Source organism: Felis catus, chromosome C2, assembly GCF_018350175.1.
Source record: "Felis catus isolate Fca126 chromosome C2, F.catus_Fca126_mat1.0, whole genome shotgun sequence".
NCBI classification, from domain to species: Eukaryota; Metazoa; Chordata; class Mammalia; order Carnivora; family Felidae; genus Felis; species Felis catus.
In genome coordinates, this window is record NC_058376.1 from 72,920,614 (window position 1) to 72,944,131 (window position 23,518).

Here is a 23,518-nt window from a genome sequence, read left to right on the forward strand (position 1 = left end):
TCATGAGGTCATGATACAAGCCACACTAGGTCACCGGGGTGAATGCCAGCATCCTGATTCTGGATGAAGGCATGGGGAGACCCAGGAGAGCCCTCACCGGGTTAGTGGAGAACCGGCCTGTCTGCCAGAGAGCAGCACAGAGGCGCACAGGAGGCGAACAAAGTTTCAGACCACGAAGAAATGCATCGCACCCCCTGCCCCGTGATCTTTCCCACACTTTATGAGGTGCTTAATCAAGGGTCTTTACAATAACTTCTAGTCTGAAACAGCAACTAATGGAGAAGACAGAAAGTGGAGAACAGGCATGCCTAATGCCGTCACTTTTCTCTTGCACAAACCCTTCCCTCATCACATGCTTTGCTTCTCTAGCTGCCAAACTGCGCTAATAATGCTGACCACCTATTTCCCTTGGAGCTCCTAGGGAAAAGTATTAGATAAACACCATACCGTTCAAATGGAATCTGGGCTTGTTTTCACTTTTACTGCCAAACGGAAAGCACACAGCATTTCAAATGTGTCCTCCAGAGCTTTAAAAGCCTTTTTCATTTCCTGCGTGCTTTGGGAAAGAAGGTCCTAATGTATTTTAGAAACTATGTATTTTCTCTTTTGGAATTGGAATCTCTGAATAGGTAAAGGAAAATCAGATTAAGAAATCAATCTAGTCATTAATTGCTACTCACACACACAGACCCTCCTTCCTGGCAGGTGTCAGTCAAAAGTTTATAGAAACGTTGTCAATCTGGGGGAAATCCTGACGCACCCTGTCATCCTCATGGAAAGCAGGTATTCGCTTTGCCTTTTTCTTCATCAGAACTAGTTTCTTCCCCCAAAGCCTTTCTAAACAGCTATTGATTTCCCTCCCTAGAATAGGCCATTAATAATGTCGGGGCCTCAGGAGTCTCTTTAATGCTTCGTCTTTGTTTCAGAAGTTGTATTTGTTTGCAGAGGCCCTCTGGGGGCCTCCCAGTCATAGGCCAGCAGCCCAAACTGGGTTCTCAGGGTAATTCGCATCCCAGCCACACCCCAACCTGGGTCAGAGCTTGCCTGCTGCCCATCCTGCCCCCAGCACCTCCCCCCAGCAGCCAGGTCCAGTCTGTGTCTGGCTCCTGCTCTCAGCAGTCTGCCCCTGCCAGCAGGCATCTGCTAAAAAGGTAACTGGAAACCTAGGTGGGAGCTGCTCAATAATAAGGTGCAGGACTGTCCCTGAACCAGATACTTCTTAGGCATCCCCAGAAATGCTTCAGCCTCTCCGAAGGCCATGCGTTTCAGCCCCAGTCTTCACTGCAGTGACCAGTTCTGTGTGGGCCCCAACAACGTTCACCTGGGCCTGACCCCGCAGTGCCTCCGCTCAAGGCCATTCTATTTGCCACTACTCACGGGGCTTCCCTGTTGATCCTGACACATACGATGCCTGATGTTCACGCGTGTACAATAGGGAGGAGAGGAGTGGAGGAATACGTGCCCCGTGGGCCAAATGTCTCCATTAGGAGAAAGTTTCTCCTCCAGACTGAGAAGGAATGTTGTATGTGGTTGTCATGTGACCTCTCAGAAGATGGTCTCACAAAATGAGCAGTTGTAATTTGCAACAAGTTGGGGCCACTTGGAACATGCCTTTCTGTTGGCTCTCCCTCATCCTCACACCCCTTTTCCTTACTTTGCTCTTTGGGATGCACCCCCTAACAAAGCTGATACACTTATGCAATTACCCCAGGCTGTGCATTCTGAGGAAGCTAAGGTACACAGTCCTTTCTAAGGATGTGAGCATTTTAAAAGGGACATCTCGAAGGAGGAGGTGTCAAGACTCAAAGAAAGGCATTCTAAGGATAGAATCTTGCATAGTGGGGCTGAAGGAGGGTAATGTCAATCCGTATTTTCAGAAGCCGGGGATGAGAAGGGAATTATTCTCTTTTGCTGCCTTGTCACCTCACACCAATTGGCGTCCTCCTCCCTCTGCCCTTGTCTTGACCCAGGCTTCTCGCTGCCTGGCTGTGCTGTGACATGCTTTTTTTCCCCTCTTGTACATTCTGCTTCCCAAGGTGTTTTATCCCAGAGAAACACCTGCTCCCTCTGAAGGAGGTTGCCGAAGTTATAAATGAGCCTCCAACAGAAAAAGATGTGTTCAAGAGAGGGGAAAGAGAAACAGGTAAACAAGTGGGTCAGAATGTTTCTCTGAGCATCCCAGGATGATGCAAACTTCGCATTCCCTTGAGTCCCTGGGTTGAATCCTGAAACCAACCTCAGAATGGTCTGAAATCATCCCGACCATCACTTTCTTCGTGTGCTCTGGGCTTCTCCCCTTCTGTACTTTGCCTCACCCTCTTTCCTCCATCCAGGCGTGCCCTTTTTCTCCCCTATTTTTACATGCTAAATCCCATGTGTACTTCAGGACTCGGAACAAAATGCTAGTTCCTCCAGGGAGCCTTCCTGGATTCCTCACTGGGGCATGATTTCTCAGTCCTCAATTTTTTTCCCTTCTTAAGTTTCTTACCTCTGATTGTAAGCCTCCTATTTGTGGGACTCTGGCTGATTCTCCTGTGAGTCAGCTAAGGGACCTCTGTGTGGTGGTTGGTCAAGAAATAATGAGGAAGAGCAGGAAGAAAGGGAAGGAAGGAGACTCTGGGCCTAGACAAGTGTCCTCTGAGTCTGGGATATGGCAAGGTCAATAGCCAGTTTTCTTTGTTTTTTCCTTTGTGTGCACTTCTAGTGTTGCTAATGACAAGCCACAGCTGAGAATCTCAAATTTGCTGTTCTCAGGTGAGACATTTGCCTGAGGTAATGCTCTCTCTCTCTCCTTCCCCTCACCTCACAGAAAGCTTGTGTCCAAAGCCCATTACCGACTCCAGTGCATGGACCTTGCAAGGAAGAGTTGCCTGAGGATATGACAAACATGGGCCCCAATGTCCAGTCAGTGGGGAAAGTGGCTGTCCTGGGGGATGGGGAGGGGCTCCTACCTTGCCTTCTCCTTGGTCCTCCTTCCCAGCTAACAGCCTCCTAACCTGTTACTTGGTTTCTCTGTTGAGCCTGGTCTCCCATTCTCCCTTTAACATCTCTGAGCTTTGAGTTCCTGGTGACTAGTGATCTACAAGCCTTGCATATTTAGACAATGTCCTTTTGCACACAGGGAGCCCTCAAACAGATGGATTGAGTTAGTAAAGACAGACCATTTCCTTAATCCAAATTGCTTAAGGGTAAGGAGCCCTGACCCTGAAGGCAGGCTCTCTCCTGGAGGCATGAGTGAGGCATGTTCGTGATCCAAGTGGCTTCCTAGGCCTGCTGAATCCTGTTTGATGCCCAGGCATCCTGTAGACTTGCCCAGTAAAAGATAGAACACCTAGTAAAATTTCAATTTCAGATAAGCAATGAAAAATATTTTAGTATTTAAGTATATCCCATGCAATATTTGGAACATACTTATACCAGAAATTATTTGCTGTTTACCTGAAATTCAAATTTAACTGGACGTCGCATATTTTTATTTGCTCCATCTGGCAACCCTCCCTTAGAAGATCCAGGAACCCTCTCTTGCAGCCATTCTCTGGCCCCCTCTGTGGGTCCCTGGGGCCAGGGAAAGGTCATATCAGCTGCAAGAAACCTTAGGAGTTTCGGGACTGCTAATTTCTGCCCCCCCTAAACTACTTTGCAACAGGAGAAGGGGGATTTCTTATTTTCTTCTAGGATTACTTCTAAGATGGGGTAAAAATATATGCATTGTCCCACTATTTATGCTCTATATCCGAGAAACCATTAAACTTGCAAAGGAGCTTACGGTTTTACAGAGTCTGGCTTGCTTTCCCTCTTCACTCTCAGGATGAGTCCTGGATGCACAGGACACAAGGTGGACCAGAGTTATCTGTTTCAGAGTTGGGGGCCGCAGGCCCGGGGAGTTCAGTGACTCACTGACAGCCCCAGGAAGAATCCTGGGGGAGCCAGGACGAGCCCTGGGTCTTAGGCTCCTGGCGCAGTGCTCCTCCCTCCTGTGCAGCCTGCCTCCTTCTCAGGCCACTGGGCTCCAAGTTAATTAGGCAGCAGAGAAGTCTTTGGAGGAAGCTGAAAGAGAGAGCAAGTGCCCTGGAGGGATTGGTGTGGGGGCGCAAACCAGAATGGCGTGTTTTAATTGATCTTTGATTGTGCCAACAACTGCCGGCTCCCAGGGCAAGCAGCTGCTATTTCTGAGTCAGCACCCTTCCGTGAGGCTTGGCCTGCCCAGAGTGCAGGCATTTTGGGCTTTTCTCCCCACCAACCTCCCCCCCCCCCCCGCCCCCACAAGCTCTTTGTGCAGGAAGTGGGTCTGTGCAAAGCAAAAGATTTCTTCTGCTCTCTTAATTAGCCAAGCAGCTTGGAGCCTGGAGTCCCGGGAATTCTGTCCAGGGTCACCTGCAGCTTCTCCCCACCCCTCCATCCAGTTTATCCTAGAAGTCCCAAGAGACCTAACTCTGCTGATGAAGCTAGACACATCTCTGAAGACGCTGCAGGAAGCTTTTGAAGTACAATATACTCTGTGAAGTAGTTTGAAAACTTCTGTGCTACTTAGCAAGTTTCCTAGCAGACGTGGTTATTCAGAGCCTCCAGGGTATGTATGCCCAGCTGTAACGCTGGAGAAAGAAAATGCTTCCAATAGGAAGAAACCCTCTCCAGTGTCTCTAGAGACCTTGGGATTTGGAACGATCTCTTTTCACCAGACGAGGAGAAAGACCATGGATTGGGGGTCCTTTTGCCACTGAACACACATGCCTGTATCTCCACAAAGATGTTTAACAAGCATCTCAAAGTCAACAGAGCCCTGGATTCGCTCCCTGTCACGTCCGCGTGCCTTCCCTAATCTCCATTTCAATAAATGACCTCACCACCCACCCAAAAATAAGTGTTTTGGCTTAAACCAAAAACCTAGGTTCATCCTCGATTCCTCTCTCTCTCACAACTCCATAGCCAATCCACCAGCAAGATCCTTTGGTTCTACCATTCACAAGATATGTTGAATCTGCTCATTTTGCTTATCTCCATCACCACCATTCTTTTCCAAGCCACCCATCCATTCAAACACCCCAGTTAAGTCTGTCTACAGCCACCCCAGCTCCATGTCAATCACTTTTCCCATCCCAAGTCCCTATATGATCTGGGTCCAACCACCTCCCCCTCCATGGGCTTCTCTTCTTTCAAGAAAGAACTAAAATATCTCATGGGGTGCCTGGGTGGCTCAGTCGGTTGAGCGTCCGACTTCGGCTCAGGTCATGATCTCACGGTTTGTGAGTTCAAGCCCCGCGTCAGGCTCTGTGCTGACCGCTCAGAGCCTGGAGCCTGCTTCAAATTCTGTGTCTCCCTCTCTCTTCCCCGCTCATGCTTTGTCTCTCAAAAATGAATAAACATTAAAAAAAATTTTTTTAAGAAAGAACTGAAATATCTCGTGACCCTGTTTAATCCCTTCAGTACCTGAACCTGCCATTTTCATATTTATTCATCCATGTTTATGGTCATGCCTCCTTCATTAGAATGTAAGTTCTATGAGAGCAGGCTATCTGTCTTATTCTCCGCCAGATCCCCAGTATGCCAATGCATCAGTTTCCTAGGGCTGCCATAACAAAGTACCACAAAGTAAGTGGCTTAAAACAACAGAAATTTGGGGGCGCCTGGGTGGCTCAATCGGTTAAGCGACCAATTCTTGATTTAAGCTCAGGTCATGATCCCAGGGTTGTGAGATTGAGCCCTGTGTCAGGTTCTCTGCTGGGCGTGCAGCCTGCTTAAGATTCTCTCCCCCCCACTTTCCCCATCAGCTTCTCCCCACCCCACTTCTCTCTCAAAAGAAGAAGAAGAAGGAGGAGGAGGAGGAGGAGGAGGAGGAGGAGGAGGAGGAGGAGGAGAAGGGAGAAAAAACAAACAAACAAAACCCCAGAAATGTATTCTCCCAGTTCTGGAGGCTGGACATCCAAAATCCAGTATCAAGGTCTTACAGGGTCATGCCCATCCAAAGCCTCTAGGAGAGGATCCCTCCTTGCCTCTGCCAGCTTCCAGTGGCCCTGGGCCTTCCTTGGCTATGGCACCAGCACTCCAAGTTCCACCTCCACTGTCACACAGCAAGTACCCTTCTCTCTGGGTCTGGGTCTGGGTCTCTTCTTTTCTTCTTATAAGGACACCAGTCATATTGGAGTAGGGCTTGCCTGACTCCAGTATGACCTCATCTTAACTTGACTATGTTTGCAAAGACTCTATTTTCAAATAAGTTCACACTTCCAGATAACAGGGGCTAAGACGTCAGCATAGGGGGAACAATTCAACCCGTAACAGCCTGGCGCAGTAGATGCTCAAAAACCATTTTGCAAATGAATCAATATTTTCAGCTGGACTCAGGAGAGTACAGTGATATGCTTTCCAGAGCAGCAAATGCAAAAGCCGGGGCCTACACCTGCAAGTGAGAGGGAGTCTGTGCCTATATAATGCCAAATGACTCACTAGAAAAACATTCACATAAACCAGTTATTTGGTATTACACCATTTTTGAAAATCTTAGAAACTGAGTTTAAATTCTTTCTCACTGATTTCAACAAGCTAGCCACCAAGGCAGCCTGCAGTTTATAATGCCTCTACATATAACTTGTCTTCAGCCCCTCACAGAGGAGGGGCATGCGTAATAGCTGAACGGGCAGAAGCTCTGAGGGAGGACACGGCATGCCCGGAAAAGGCAGGGCCACGGCCAGTCAGACTCCTTGGCCAGTGTCCCTGAAGGCAGCCAGTGTGTTCAGGCCCTGATCAAGGTTGGTCAGATAGTGTTTGTTCATGTGAAGCTGTGTGATAAGGGCTCGAGAATGAGGAAGAAGCCAAGATGTGAGGAACCTTGTTTAGCTTTAACAGAATCTAACTAGCCAGGACTTGGGTATTCAGAAATAAGACTGATTCTGCCCATCAATTCTATTTAAAAAAAAAAGTTTCGGGGCGCCTGGGTGGTGCAGTCGGTTAAGCGTCCGACTTCAGCCAGGTCACGATCTCGCGGTCCGGGAGTTCGAGCCCCGCGTCGGGCTCTGGGCTGATGGCTCAGAGCCTGGAGCCTGTTTCCGATTCTGTGTCTCCCTCTCTCTCTGCCCCTCCCCCATTCATGCCCTGTCTCTCTCTGTCCCAAAAATAAATAAACGTTGAAAAAAAAATTAAAAAAAAAAGTTTCTATTTTGGAGTAATATCTTTTGAGATCACAGCTTCGTGGTATTTTAGAGCTGGAAGACACTGTTAGGTTGTGGAAAGAGGCCCTCGTCCTCAAGAAGGATGATACCTCAGAAGTGGGATTAAGTCCCAAATGGCTCTAAGACAAAGCAGAACATCCTAAGATTGTCACCAATGGTTCTAGAGGGAGTCAGAAGGAAGACTGAATCTCTCTTGCTGTGATCCTTGAGGAAACTTCATAGGGGAGGGGAGGTCCCTTTGACCTTTGTCTGGAGGGGAAAAAATGCAAGTTAAACAGTGGAAATGCATTCTGAAAAGAAGGTACAGCTGGAGGAAAAGGAGGCTAGAAAGGACTGGATATGTTAGTAATATGGGGAACACTGGGGGACATGATCAAAAAGTGAGTTGAGATGATCAGCTCATTCCTCATGGGGAAGCTTCAGTGGGAATACCACTGGCTTGGGGTTCCAGCCCTAGCCAGCAATGAATCCCCAAGGGGCCTCTCCCTGGGCCTGCTTTCTCATCTATATAAATTAAGAGGGTTTCCAAAGATATTAGTGAGGCCTCAAGCTCTATAAAGATGTTGTATTGATAGGCTGCCACATTGAGCTGCAAGGTAAGAATTTAAGAATGGGTTTTGTGCTTTAAAACTGTTTCAAAGTCACTGGTCTCAATAATCAGTTCCCTCCAACTGTAGAATTCTATTTCTTTCGGCTGTTTGTTAATCAAATGAAGCATGACTCATTTAGGATTTACCAGGTCCCTCTGAATTGTCTATGGCTGTATTAAGTCATTTGACCTGTTTCCAGTGGAAAATCCATTTTTATTTATATCCTTAGGAGAAAGAGCCTGGTGCAGCTGAAAGAGTCCTGAGAAGCAAGTCAGCAGATCTGGCCCCATGCTGTAATAACAAATATCATTCATAAACAAGTATAAATAAAACAATGAATATTTGTTGAATAAATGCTCACTAGTGACACCATCCTGAGCAAGTGTCCTTGCTCCTCTGACCTTTGCTTTCACCATCTCTAAAATCAAGACAATAACCTGCCTGGTCTGCCTCAGGCACTTTTGTGAGGCTCAAATGAGAGAACACACTTAAAAGCTCTTTATAAACTGTAAAGTACTCCGTGCATGTAGCATATAATGTATGGGGTGGGGACAGAGCTCAGGACTTGAGAGAGCAGTTCTCCTGGGTGACTGTGGAGGGGTGGTTTGTCTCTAAGACCTCAGGAAGTGAGTGATTTTTCTCTGACAAGCATTTCTCAGCTTGGTCATATAAAAAAGAAGAAGGAGGAGGAGGAGGAGGAGGAGGAGGAGGAGGAGGAGGAGGAGGGGGAGGGGGAGGAGGAGGAGGAGGAGGAGGAGGAGGAGGAGGAGGAGGAGAAGGAGGAGGAGGAGGAGAAGGGGGAGAAGGAGAAGAAGGAGAAGAAGAAGAAGAAGAAGAAGAAGAAGAAGAAGCAGCAGCAGCAGCAGCAGCAGCAGCAGCAGCAGCAAAAAATAAAAAGGATCAGAAGAAATGCATGTGCTGCCCAGTTTAGATGCTTCACTTCACTCCAGGTCCCTTGGCCACGAGGTAACGGAAACTAAGACTTGTCCTAAAATCTGGTGGAGGCCTACCACAAGGAGGCATGGCCAAGACAAGCCCACAGGGAAGACAGAAGCAAAAGATCTTTTCTGGCTTCGGAAGATATTTATTAGTTCTCTGCATTACTTTTGAGCTCAAGATGGGGCTTTTAAAATTACTGTTGAGGGGCACCTGGGTGGCTCAGTCAGTTAAGTGTCCGAGTTCAGCTCAGGTCATGATCTTGTGGTTCATGAGTTCGAGCCCTGCAAGGGGCTCTGTGCTGACAGCTCAGAGCCTGGAGCCTGCTTCAGATTCTGTCTCTGTCTCTGTCTCTCTCTCTCTGCCCCTCCCCCACTCATGCACACTCTCTCTCTCTCTCTCTCTCAAAAATAAGCATTAAAAATAATAAAATTATTGTTGAGTTAATTAAAGCCATATTACTAGGCCAACGAATGAATGGGCACAATTTCTCCTGCAGTTTAAGGAAGCACTGATTCTTCCATTGAACCTATTCATTGACAATTCATCTATTTACCAAAACTTAACCAAAATGCCATCTATCTTTCTTTAGCCAAAACCACCATCCCCAAGTTTCTTTGACCCTGCGTTGTTGGAGCTATTTCTCAGATATTTCTCAGATATGCTGGCCTTCTCGATCAAGGGATGGAGACATCGGGAGATCACAATCCTAGCTGGGCTGTCAAACTAGAATGCCACAAAGAAAGCCATTGTCTAAATGCATTCGATGGCTCCCCATCTTGTGGAACCCACATTCCTTAGCCTGGCTGAAGATCTCTCCAGTCTGGTGGACATCCTAGCGGATGTCAGTTCTACTAGCAGAAGCCCATGCTGGGGAGAGGAGACAGACCTCAATTCTTATCTGCCTCTGCTCCTCATAGCAAATGAGTGTGTCCCTTTTGCTCTCTGTGCCTCAGTTTCCCTACTCATCTGATAAGGAGGTTGAACTAGTCCAGCTGTGAAGCTCCACTCATTTTCTGGGGACTAACCCTGGGATAAGAGGAAAGCTGAGAGGACACAGCAGCTCTGCTTTGAGCAGGTTGGTACATTCTTGGTAACATTTCTTTTGGTGAAGGATTCTACTGCTTAAAAAAATGCTTGGAAAACACCAGCCTCCATGTGATCTCGAAGCTGCCCCAACAACTTTCCTGCCCACCTGCCCTCCCGGCTTCAGTGATTTTACCCAAGACCCCCATCCCAACGTGCAATGCTTGGGCTCACTGGACAGTGCAGAAGGTGACACCACTAACATGGTCCTGAGGTTGAGGGTGGCTTAGGAGAGAGTCACTCCCAACTCTGGGCCCTCTCCACCCCCAAAGTGGGGGCAGTGCAAAGACAGAGACGAGGTAGATTCCAGGGCAGGCAGAAAGTGGAGCAAGACTGAGACCACACAGACAACCCAGACTGGCTCAGCTCCCTCTCTTGGTATCTTCCCACTCCCTACGCCCACTCCCCTTCCCCAGCCTTAGGTGAGGCTGCTGCTGCCCTATTAACAGAATCTGCCGCTGTACTACATTTCCTCAGGGACTTGCTCCGTTGCTCCGGCTCCCTCTCTTCCTCTCCATTCTGAGCCTACCTCTTCCTCCTCTGAAGAGACCAACCCTGCCTCTCATTCGTCTCTGCCCGAGAGTGGGTGAGCTTGAGCAAGGTCCCTTCTGCTCTTGGGACCTCAGAAACTGAGATCCTGCCTCATTAGATTTTTCCAGAATTCTGGAATTCCAGAATATCTTTGCATAGATGCCTTGCTAGGCTCATCCTGCCTGTGTCCTGGGGGCGCCCCGGGCACCTCACTCTTGGCTCTCAGGCTCCGGCCCCGAGTCCTGCACTGCCACAGACATTAGCCTAAGTTGATGCCCCCGGCATAGTCCTAGCAAGGGAGTTGGCAGGAAGCAGGCTTGGTCTTCTGATGTCGTTCACATCACAGACCAGGGGACTCTGCCTGGGCCCTGCTGTGGAAGAGTGGATGCCGTGGGGTCTGGTATCAGAGACACTATGTGGGCAATTGAGAGCCAGCCTGACCTGCTGAGGGCACCAATTTGAGTGGGCAGTGCTGAGAGGGGGACGGGCAGCTCTCCCAGTGGCTAGCATGCCTCAAGGGAGACGCCTATAGGGAGGCTGAGCTCTGCCCCTTCTACCTGTGTGACCTCGAACAAGTCCTCTTTCCTTCCTCCCTTCTTCCCTCCCTTTCTCGTTTTCACAAACATTTACTGAGCATTCTCTAACGACCAAGCCCTCTGCTAGGCTTTGAGGCTTCAAAAACATAGTCTTGACCCTAGAGAACCTCAAAATCTGTGGAAACAGAAATGTAAACCAATTAACTAATATTTTCCTCCTGGAGGCTCAGTTTCCTTATCTGTAAATGAAGGAGTTCTGGCCCCAATACCCAGTGATCCTCTCAGTTCAAACACTGCTCTGTGAGGCTCTCATCACATGAGAACATCTGCTCCTACCAGTTTGGTGAAGTTGCAGGCCAGTCAGCAGGTAATCCACAGGGAAGAGTTAGTGATAACTGATAACTTGAATTGCACTGAGGGCAGAATCTACACTGTGGCTCGTTGTGGCCGACAGACTGCTGTGGCCTGGTTCTTGCTCTCCCAACTTGTATTCTCTCAGCTACTTCAGCCAGGAAAACCACCCGGAAACTGTCAGAGATTATTTCCAGCGTGTCCAGGGGATCCGAGAGGGAGCAGATGAAAGACAGCCTAGACTGCTGGTGTCTGAGCCACAGTACCAAACTCAAGCTCTTTCTGATTGTTGGTCCAGATCACCTGCAGGCCCACCAGGTCCATCCACCTCCTTCCCTTCCTTGGCTCAGAATACAAAATACATGTGTGGGTAAGAAGCTGTGAGATGGAAATTGTCCCACAGATGTGCAGGACCCCGCATTAGGTGGCCTAGGGTAGTGCCTCACTAATGTCTTTCCAGTGGGTGGCAAATCTCAGATGTTAGTTGGAGAGATCCTTCCTTTCACATCCACATCTTTCTCTCTCACACACATGCCCTATGCACCAACCATCCTTCCTCTTCTCTGTTTCTCAAGCTGAAGCCCAGCAAAGAGAAAAGAAGATACCCAGGTTAGTGGACACACCCCAGATGTCCTCCCAATCCAATAGAGGGCCTTCAGTGGGGTAAGAATCAGTGCAATAACCATCTCCTCTGGGAAACCAGCATCTTCTTGCCAATTCTGTATTTATGCATCAGTCTTGGTCACTTGTCTTTTCTCTTTTTCCTACACTTGTCTCTTCTTGATACCTTCTAGAATTTTGGTTTCAAGGTCCTTGCCTTATATTTGCAACATCTGCAGAGAAAGTGCCAGATATTGCACTAGCCAGTCCCAGCTCCCATGAGCCAATTCCCTGGCCAAGGAGGGCACACCTTTCAGGTGCACAGAAACACAGGGGCTGACAGAGCACTTTTCCTTACACTGTTCAACTGGAGTGTCAGGCCAGAGACAGAGACGTGACGAGGCAAACTTAAGAGGTTGTTGTGGAGCCACTGAAAGTCTCGTGATGAAAAATGGATCTAGAGACTTCCATCTCTAAATATGCGGTGTGGCTGCCGCCCGTTCTGTCCAAGGGGGAGCCATTCTAGCTTCTTCCCTGGGAGCCTCCAGAGATGAGAAGGCACATGGAAGCCCGTGGGAAAGACTTGTGTACCCTGCACACCAGCTGAATATCAGCCCTGGACACAAGGAGTCAAGGAAGCCTCCACCTGGCACTTCCAGGGTGTCACTATGGCCTCTGGCAGGCTGATGTCAACGCATCCAGCTTGAACAACAGAATATCTCAGGATTGTATTTGTCTGGCCTTACTTTTAGCTTTGGAAGTAACTCTCATCCTCAACCACACTATGGTTTTGCAGGACAGCTTCTGATTAGGCGTAGGATCGTATCTTACAGTTTCATCCTGAAACTACTGGATGAACACCGAGGCTGATAACGAAGGTTGTGCTGACACACACTGAGAAGCTGCGTGGGTCACCACTGCTGTGAGCATGACTCACAGAGGAGGCCCAAGCCTGCCCAGGAGGCAGGAAGGGTAGCATTTAGGGACTGATGGGCCCTGGGCCCTGGCAGACAGAAGCAGATGGACTGAGGTCCACAGGGACATTGTGCCATTCTGGGGGGGGGGGGAACCTGGACAGTGCCAAAGGCAGACAAAACTGCCTGAGGAGTGCTGTTTCCTCACCCGGTGGGCTTGCGAACTCTTTGCTTCTGCCATTTTCTTAAGAGAACCCTCTTCTGAATTGTCTGTGGTTTTAGTGAGGCTCTAGCCAAGCTTTCTTTTAAAAATAGGACGCATTACACAGTTATTGAATTATCAGGCTTTTGTCAACATCAACATCATCATTGTCAAAATCTGAGCCAGGTGTTCGGCTGAGCAAATCCTCACACAATGTGATTTCCATGAATAAACACTCTTCCCTCTCATCTTTGGGAATTTAGCTAAGAAGCCAAAAAAAAAAAAAAAACCACCAAAACTGGTGTGGATGAAAATGTAAAAAGACACGCAGACGTACACCATGTGCACAAGATCTGAGAACAGAACATCGTGAAGGAATAAAAGGTGAGGCTGCCCGACCCTCAGTCATACCAGAATCTACCTGACGGCATGTCGACGGCTGTCAGTTTGGGCTGGTGGACAGAGAAGAGTAGAGATGAAGGGTCATTTCAAACTTCTGAGTCAAAATGGCTCGGAGCCCCTGAGGACAGAGTTCACATCTTGTTTATGGATGAGTCCTCACTATCCAACATGGGGCCCAGCACTTTGGCTGTACTTTGATTATAAGAGCTATTATTTTATTGTGGTTATCATCTCTGTTATGAATGTCCTTGCATCACCTACTAACTATCCCACCAGATGCAGCTGTCATAATGAGGGTTGATGCTCACAGACATCTTCAACTTGTTTAATTTTGTGGGAAGTATGCCATAGCACTGTTCTGGAAGCTCTTTTCCCCAGAATTCCATAAGGTGGATCCACTATTTATGAACCCACTTATTAAGAGATAACAATTGCCAGTGCAATTAAATAGATGCCATGGGAAAATAAAATTTAGTGTTCTGGTCAAGTAATTAAATATGTGTGCAGGGCAGAATGGGTTTTATGTCCCTCTAACCCTTAGTCCATTCAAGCTGCTATAACAAAATAAATACCACAGACCGGATGGCTTATAAGCTGTAGAAATTTATTACTCACATTCCAGAGGCTCAAAATCCAAGAGCAGGGTGCTAACATGGTCTGGTGATCCATACATGGTAGATGGGGTGAGGGATCTCTCCTATGAGAGTGCTACTCCCATTCATGAAGACTCCACTGTCCACAGAACAGCACCCATGGGACTCAGCCTTCTCTACACGGAGCTAAAGGCACCCTGAAACCTCTCATGGAGATTTACCCTGTTGGCCCATGTGGAAAGAGGGGAAGAGGCCCAGGTCTGAGGGAATGCCTAATGAGTCATCATGCAGAAGGAAAAGGCAGAATTCAAACACCTGCCTCTGCTGGAAAGGTCCAAAGAAAAGGTGTTTCCAGACCTGTGAGTTAGGTGGCCAAGCAAGCAAGAGGAGGGCCCATGCCAACGAAGAGAAAATTCCTGGAAGTTCTGCTTCCAGATCCCTGGGGCGGACTCCCTGGGCTGGGGTTGCCGTCCCCTTAGCATAGCAGCCAGACCTGCCACCCTCTGTGGAGGCAAGATGAGAAGGAGGGATAAGAATGGAGACACAACATGAAAATAGGTTTGGTCGGGGGTGGGGAGCTGTTCTAGCCTAAGAAGAGTTAACACAGGTGAAAAGACACATATACCCTGGAGGACAGCCCAACAAATTCCAAGAGGAGGGATGGGGGTGGGGCAAGCTTAGGACAACAGGCCTTCTGCAAATGTGAAAAGGAGCGGGGATAGGGCCTCTAGGTGACCTCTACTTAGCTAGTGAATTGCACTCTACAAAGTGTGGTCACAAGCAACATGTCCCAGAAGGACGACAGGCTGGCAAGCAGTATCAGCGTCACATCCCACCTGTTCCGCGTATCAGAAAACCAAGCTAGGCGCCAGCTGTTGCATACAGCACTGCTCCTCCACAAAAGGCCAGAAGACCACTGGCCGCACACAAGGTGACTGAGGGCCACGGGGGGAGCATACTCACCTCAACGGGCACGCATTTGCTGTAATGTGCCTTTAAAAATAAAACTGAAACCGCCAAACCTGTGGTTTCAAGGATACTGTTGCTTAGGAGGATGCTATGTTTCAAAAGTGAGGTTATTTAAAGTTCATTTAAATGAAGTAGCAAATAAATAATATTACATAGGGTACTCGGTTTTGATTTTTTTTTTTTTTAAAGCGAAGGTGGGAAACCAAGCCCCGATGATGAGGATGATGGTGACCAGGACAGCCACCCATTTTATAACACTCACTTTGTGCCAAAAGCCTATAGATACAGTAAGTCACTTATTCTCATGAAGGCTCCATGGGGTTGGCAGTTATGGTTTATTTATTTATTTTGAGAGAGAGAGAGAGAGAGAGAGAGAGAGAGCACGGGCGCATGCGCACGCAAAAGGGGATGGGGCAGGGGTGGTGGGACAGAGGATCTGAAGCAGGCTCTGGGCTGACAGCAGAGAACCCGATGTGGGGCTCAAACTGAGGAACCATGAGATCGTGACCTGAGCCAAAGTCAGTCGCTTAACCAACTGAGCCGCCCAGGTGCTCCCAGTTTTCACGGTTTTACACAGGGGCCTGGGAGAGACCCTAAAAGGCACAGGGTATAGGACTGCCTCCAGGTGCTCAGACCACAGGGGCGCTGGTCAGCACAAAGCGCCTGGCTGGGGCCCGGGACAGGGGGTTTGGGACAGCTTGCTGGGGTGGGGAGGGCCTCCATGTGTCCTCCCAGCTTCTGATGCAGAACTATATGAGATTGAATTTCACAGCAGCCTTACATCCTGATGCAAATGAGCACAAGCCAGTGACAATCCACAGCGAGGTGATTTCATTGCCAGCTCCAGAGCTGCCTGTTTTTTGCATCGGGCAGTGATTATGTTGCACAGTTGATGTGAGGGCCTCAGGCAAAATCCCTGCTAACTCAATTGCAGGTTGGCCTTCCTGCCTGCCTGTTAAACTCTTCCAGATGATTCTGGCTGGATTTGCAAGGCTTTACCAGACAGGTTGTCTCTGCGTTAGAGGAGGGGAGGGACATCTGCAAAATGCCTGGAGAGAGGAAAAGAGAGCTCTGAGTTCAAAGGCTTGCAGAGGCAGCGGGGATGGGGAGAGAAAAGCAGCCGCTAACGCGCTAACGGGTCCTAGGAATCCCTCAGCTGAGAGCACAACAGTTGTGCTTTTCACACGGTGGTTAAAAGTCTTCCAGTACATCCTCTAGTCAGCAGTTTAAGAGCAAGAGCTTTAAAATCTCAGATTCATCTCTCATTAGCCAGATGGCCTCGACTCTGGCCATTTAACCTTGATGGGCCTCAGTTTCTCCATCTGCAGGGTGGGAATAAAAAAAAAGTGCTTCTCCCAGAGGGTACCGTGAAGATTAAATGAGATCTTAGCACACTATAGGACATGTGTTAAGTGCTCAATCATAGTAGTTGTTACTATCTTTCTCCAGGATGGGGTGAAGGCTTACCGCCTCTCTGAGCAGACTTAGCTCAGATTTTAAGTCCGGGCTGATCTACCACAGCGAAGGAAAATTTTAGAAACTCTTGTTTTCATATAGTTAATGCCCCAAGATGATGATGATGGTGATGATGATGATGATAAAAGAGGCACACGGGTAAGCGCACAGATTTAGTGGAACATGTCAGCCAAAGTTAAGAAACCAAAATGGCTAGGAAAGGGACTCAAAGTTGAATTTATGATCTCTCCCTCAAAACCTACTCCTCCTGCGGTATTCCCTACCTCAGTAAATACACCTCTAATTGTTGGGGCTTTGGGGTAGAGTGGCTCCATTTCCAGGTCAGAACCATGGTTTGGCGCTGGTTGAACTGGTTATGCCACCCTAAACTGAACGTGCTTCCCAGACTTCAGGCTTCTACCACCAGGGCAGAGCCGGCCCCACTAAGCTCACTGCATGGCTTGGAGAACAAACTGGATTCTACCTGTCTGTGGCAAGCAGAGGGGACTAGAAAACCCAGAAGGTGCTGAGTCATACTAGCCCAGTGACTGGGACAGAGCCCAGGAGTGTTACTCTAATAAGCATCCCTCCTTTTGGAAACGTGAGGAGTGGGGAACAAGTGTTCCCCCGACACCATCTACCTGGTTGCATTAGTCACAAACCTTAGAGTCATCTTAGGCATACGATCTCCCTCTCACACACACCCCTAATTCATATCCTGCTTATCACCAAGGACTGTCAATTCACTTCCTAAATATGTCCTGAATCTGTTCTCTGCTCCATTCTACAGCCACCACTCGGTAGACCAAGACACGATTATTTCCCACCTGAATCCTCACAGGCCCCCTCATCCACTTTTATCGTCTCCAGTCTGTTCTCCACTCTGTAGGCCCCAACTCCTCCTTACATTTTTAAAAAACTGTTCCTTGTTGCCCTTTGGTAAAAACTAAAATCCATAACATGGGTCCAATGTTTTGTTGGTCTGGTCCATGCCTACTTCCCCAGCCTCAAGGCAGCATGACTCTCCCTCTTGCACCAGGCGCTCCAACCACCCTGCTTCCTTTGACTTCTAGGAGGAGATAACACTTCATGCTGCCTCAGCATCCTTGCCCATACTGTTCCCTCAACCTAGAATGCCCTTCCTTCCTCCTTTCCTCCCTTCCTTCCTTTCCCTTCCCCTGGCTAACTCTTGTTCATCCTTTACAATTTAACTCAAATGTCACCTTTCCAGGGAAGCATCCCAGACCAGATCAGCTCTCCCTACTAACACATTCAAGGTTTTGGTGAGCTTTCCCTCCCTAGTATTTACCACAGTCGGTAACAAGATATTGTATGATTCTTTGACTGTATGTATGTACATATACAGTATATATGTATATATGTATATGTAGTGTCCTGTCCTATAAGCTCCATGCAAAGAGATGACCCTATCCTTCAGCACCCAACACAGTTGCTGACAATAGTAGTTACCTAGTCAACACTAATGATGGACTGGGTGAAGGAGAAAAGTGATTGGAGAAAAAGGTATGATCCTAGTAGACGGTTTTGGAGATCTAATGCCCTTCTTCCGGGAAAGTGGGGCAGACCAAAGAGACATGGCATAGGTAGGGTGTTCATGCATGAATGTTTGGGTAGAGAGACAAGGGTTGATCTGGAATCAGAGGTCAGAAGCTAGCAGCTCCACTGGTTGAGCATAAAAAAACATGATTATAGCACTGTGAAGAATAAATAGGGTAGAGCCAAGGAGACGATCCCTTCTCAGAAGGGATGCACATAAGATTTGAAACTTGGCTAGAAGAAGAGGAAATGCAATTATTGGTACCAGCCACAGGAGACATCACCAACATTTCTCTGGGTGTACAATCTTTCAGGGTGCTGCATCTACGCATGAGTAGAGAATCTGTCATTTTGTGGGTACACAGTATCTAAAACCCCTCTTTAGTTTTGGAGAATTCCCCATGGGATAAGCCTTTATGGGAGGTAGCCAGCTTTGTTTCTACCTGTTTTTCAAGTCTGGCTCTCTAGCCTTCCTGGCGAGTCTCAATGCTTCCCACTATCCCTGAATAAACTCCCTTTCAGCTTAAGTCAGTCGGAATTAGTTTCTGTTGTTTTCAGCCAAGAACCATAACTGGTACAGTCGGGGGCCAGCAGGGCAGTGACATCTGGCTTCTCCATGTAACCACACGCGTGGATGCCAAGCACGCAGACAAGTGGACAGGACTGCTTTGGCAGCCTGGAAGTTATGGGCTCCTCAGAATTGGGGAGGGAAGGCAGCCATTTTGAGCCAGCAGGGCCTTTGGATGGAATCAGAATTCCTGCAGATCTGTGGGTGAAGGCCACATCACAGAAATCATCCTATTGTTGGGATATGCCCACGGGGTTGGTCACCTAATACACCCCAGACTGGCGGCCTGGGAAACTCTGACAGGTGGAGGCCCAGAGAACCCACAGTTGGCTCATGGCCCCGTGGGAAAGTCCTGGCCCTCCTGGGCCTTCTCGTATTCGTTGTACTTTTCCTGAAGAGTTTGTACTCTGGTAATCTGTTCAAGATATTTTCCACTTCTCGGATCCTGAATCCACTATAAAGAATAAAATATGGGAGGAAATAAACGGAGAGTCAGAGTGCACTTAGCACACTTCCTGATGCCTCAAATAATAGGATGTCAGAGCAGGAAAGGCCCTTGGGACCATCCAGTCTTGTGGTCTCAGACGTCAGTGGGCTTCACAATTACCCAGGGAACTAGTTAGCAGTGTGGGTTCTTGCAGATTTCTCCATTCTCATAGCTGGTACACTAGGTCTAGGGTGAAACCCCAAGATTTGGGTTTTGTACAAACTTTCCCAGGTAATCCTAATATAAGTTTGAGAACACTGATTCTAGTCCTTCATCCCATCTTACAGGGGAAAAAACGGACTGAAAAAGAAAACTCCCCCAAAGGGTCAGCTGTTGACTGGACACCAAGCCCAGGCCTCCTAACTCCCACTACCCTGGGCTGGTGTGGACTAGGACAGGGCATGGAAAGTGCTTCTTTCCAAAGTCAGTTATGTGATTTTTGTCCCCTAACAAGGCTCCCCCTTTTCTGGTTGTAAAAGGTGCAGCGTGTCATGGGAAATGCCAGAAATAAAGATGGATCTGTTCTAGCCTCTGCCAGAGAGGCTGTTGTGGTCTTAACCGAGTAGGAAGCCCTGGAGGCAAAGCCAGGAATTGCCACCACAAGGCCCTCAGCTTGACACAGCAGCAGCCCAAGTTCTAGTTCTGGGTCCTCCAATGTCATGCATGAGCTTAGACAAGTCCCTCCCTGAGTCTCTGTTTTATCCAGTTCATGAAATGGGGATAAATGTGCTATCTGCTGTCTACCCTGCCTGCCTCCCTGGCCTCTGGTGTGAATGTGCTTTGTAAACTCCCACGTGCTGCTCAAGCAGGAGGGATTACAGACACTGGAGATGTGACTAGAATCCTGATTCCTACTCAGGGTCCCTTGAGGACGTGCCGGGCTCGTCTTAGAAACAGCAGAGGAAGCTAAGAACCTGCCAGCGATGCTCAAGGGAGATTCTCAGAGCCTGTGGGCTGGCTGGCAAAGAGATCCCTTCCTCTCACACAGTGCTCCCACGTCAGGCAACCTGCATGGACGAGAACCTCGCTCACTGCCAGGTGCAGGTGTGTGTGGGGGGGGACAAAGGGATGGTGAAATCACTGCTTCGGGGTCTTCCCTGCCTCTGGTCTGGCTCTGCTGGGAACTTCTGTCCGTCTTTCAAAGTGCCCTGGCTCAGGACCCCTAGGAAGTGTTCAGAGAACCCCAGGGGACCAAGAGAAGTCACACCCCACCCTTCCATGCCATGGCCTGTTACAGCAGGTTCAAGGGGGTGGATTCGCTCAGACGGTATCTTTCCATATTGCCACATCACGCCTCTCAGAACCATCTCCCCAGCTGGCAGGAGTCCTGGCTTACCTGAGGTTATCAGGACGCCAGGATTCTTCCACCATTCTGCCAAAAATTTGCTTTGTCACCTTGCTCAATCCCCTCATCTCTATGGCCATTTTCTCATCTGTAAAATGGGGGAAACAATTCCTGTCCCTCCCTCCATTACAGGTTTGCTGTGTCAAGTGACAGCAGGGTGTGGGAGGGCTTTGTCGTCATTACCTGGTAGGACAAGACAGAGGCCTGGAAAGGGAAGGAGGAGAGGCAGGCACAGAGATGAACTGCAACTCCAGGAGGCAGGGGAGCTCTGCACAAGGACTGAATTCTTGCCTCTACTTGGGGCCGCCCTGGGACAGCAAGTCCTTTGCTGTAAGATGCTCCCCATCCCTTTCTCTCATGTCACTATTTATAGTGCATTTACCCAAAATACCACAATTACTTGACCCTCAGAGTGCATTTTCACATTGGTAATACTTTACATCCTAAGAAGCCCCCATCCAACAGCCCCAGCTCATGAAAACTGGCACAGGTCCATTTTACAAGTGAGTCCAACTTAGTACACACACACACACACACACACACACACACACACACACATACACACGGCTGGCCAGCTGGCAGTTCACTAGGCTTTTTTGTCCCTCATTCCCCAGTAAGAAATGTCTATTGCATGACTATCAAATGTAAGGCATTCACTAGCACATGCCAGACTCAGGGGCCTCACTGTAATCAAGCCTAAGAAAAGCCTTCAGTCAGAAACCCAAGCAGACAACTGCTTGATGCAGGTGTAAGGTCATCTAGTCCGGGAGTTTTCACTCTTTTTTCTTATTTATTTATTTATTTATTTATTTATTTATTTATAATTTACATCCAAGTTAGCATATAGTGCAATAATGATTTCAGGAGTAGATTCCAGTGACTCACCCCCTATGTATAAAACCCAGTGCTCACCCCTACAAGTATCTTCCTCAATGCCCCTTACCCATTTAGCCCATTCCCACACCCACAACCCCTCCAGCAACCCTCAGTTTGTTCTCTGTATTTGAGTCTCTTATGTTTTGTCCCCCTCCCTGTTTTTATGTTATTTTTGCTTCCCTTCCCTTATGTTCATCTGTTTTGTTTTGTTTTTTTCAACGTTTTTTATTTATTTTTGGGACAGAGAGAGACAGAGCATGAACGGGGCAGGGGCAGAGAGAGAGGGAGACACAGAATCGGAAACAGGCTCCAGGCTCCGAGCCATCAGCCCAGAGCCTGACGCGGGGCTCGAACTCACGGACCGCGAGATTGTGACCTGGCTGAAGTCGGACGCTTAACCGACTGCGCCACCCAGGCGCCCCACATCTGTTTTTTTAAAGCAGTACACTTTCTTCATAAGATCTTAAAGCAAACCCCTTATCAGCTAATTCTGAAGAATCGCTGAAACTCGAAGCACCACTGATTTATGGTGCAGATGTGGAAAATGAAGCTCAAAGAGGGTGAGGAATGTGACCAATGCCACACAACAAACTAGTGGGGAAACCAAATAAAAAAAACTGTTCTTGAGCCCACAACGACAGGTACAAGGCGGGACCCAAAAACCAAAAGCACAAGCAAGGGTTTGTAGAGCTTACAGCTCAACTTAAGGGCAGGCACAACACCAAAGCACTTGAGTTAGGCTAGCCTCCGGAAACCGAGGGAAAGCCTACCTTCATACAGAAAGTTCCCGCTCAGGTTCTCACTCGGGTCCAATATGAAAAGGGAAGGGGGGAGCCTCGTCCTGATTGGTTGGAGGAACCTTATTCTGATTGGTTCAAAGGGCCGCATCCTGATTGGTTGGAAGGTCTCGTCCTTATTGGTCAATATTGGCAGACAACTCAGGCAGCTCATTGGTGCTTTTCGGAGCTGAGTCCTCTGGTTCTGCTCTGTAAAGGCTCGCAGTTTAACAAGAACAGCCAACAGAAAGTGCTCTAGATGCACAATGTTTTTCACTTGGCGCTTGGTCCCATGGTCCCTAACTGTCTCAAAACCACCTTTCAGTGCAGGTCTCTAACCCTCAGCACAGATGTCTCCAGCTCAGTGTGACATCAGAGAGAAACGAAGTTTCCTTCATTCCTAGGCCATTTACACAGCCTAAGAAAGGAGGCTCACAAAGGGGGTGACTAGTGAACGGAGGAGGGGGATGTGCTGACATAGTTATAATAAACAAATCTGGCTGGGAAGTAAGGGACTCACCATCTCCTTTGAAAACAAGAATGTTTGGCAGGACGTTTCTGAGGCACTGAGCCCCTTGCTGAAATAAAGCAGAAGCAGGCCTGGCAAGAACAGACAAATGGAAATTCCTTCCAGCTGCCTTAGCTCTGCCTTCTCCATGGTTCCCTGGATCACTGGCAGCCAGGCTTTGCCAGTGGCCGGCATGAGACCGACCCACCTGCAGAAGGGCCCCTGGTGTCTCCCACCAATGGTCCAGAGGGCATTTGCATGAGCCATGGGCCAGAGAGTGACTTTTGTGGACCTTTGGGGTTGGCTTCCTGCCAAGGGGAGCTGACAGCCTGGGGGCGGGGAGTGGGCAGAGTCAGACACGCAAACCACCCCACCGTGTGAATATGGCATAGGGACTCGATGGAGCTACATTCCACACAGGGGAGGCGAGGACCGACAGGGACTGAAGGCCAAGACCACGGCTCTGTCGCTGAGATTGGTGAGCCTTGACCCAAGTCCCACCGTCTCTGTACAGAGCTGGGCCCGGGGCGGCCTGTGATTTGTCAGACTCCCAGCCGCCCAGCTGCTCAGCTCTGAGGCGGGGAGGCTCGCGATTGCGAAGCGTCAGAATGGGACGCGTGGAGCCGGCCGGGCGGCGGCACCCGCGGGCCGTTTGGCCTCGGGCGCGCAGCCACGTCCCAAGTGCGGCTCGGCTCGTGGCGCTGAGGACGTGGCGGGGGCAGCGGCGCCCCAGGTGGCAGGAATGCACTCTGGGGCGGGCGTGATCCCGGGAGGTGGTGGGGACAGCAGCGCCTGCCCAGGAGAGCGATTGCTGCTGCTGCGGGTCTGCCCAAAAGACTTGGCCGCCTCCGTTCCGCTGCTCCAGGAGTAGGTGCTGCCAGTAGTTTGAAGCAGAGTTGCGTTCTGAAAGGAACTGAGGTCGAACAAGAAGCCCCGGGGCCCCAGCTCTCCTTATGTGAATATTTTGCTCACCTAGAAAATAGGCCACTTTGGAGAGTTCATCAAGCAAGGGGACTCCCAGACAAGTTTTGATCAAGCCCTTAATCCCAGTCTCAACTGGCAGATGGCAG

General features: G+C 48.9%; 1 long non-coding RNA gene across 2 annotated transcripts in view; it reads right to left on the minus strand.

Moving 5' to 3' along the window:
* LOC102899975 overlaps positions 1 to 22,430 on the minus strand; it is a 121,326-nt gene extending 98,896 nt beyond the window's left edge. The window contains exon 1 of one of the 2 annotated variants that reach the window (XR_441131.5): positions 21,935 to 22,430. This is a non-coding gene — a long non-coding RNA (uncharacterized LOC102899975). The remainder of the gene's footprint in view (positions 1 to 21,934) is intronic. The other variant, XR_441132.5, reaches the window with a different exon arrangement.
* Positions 22,431 to 23,518: the final 1,088 nt, after the last annotated feature.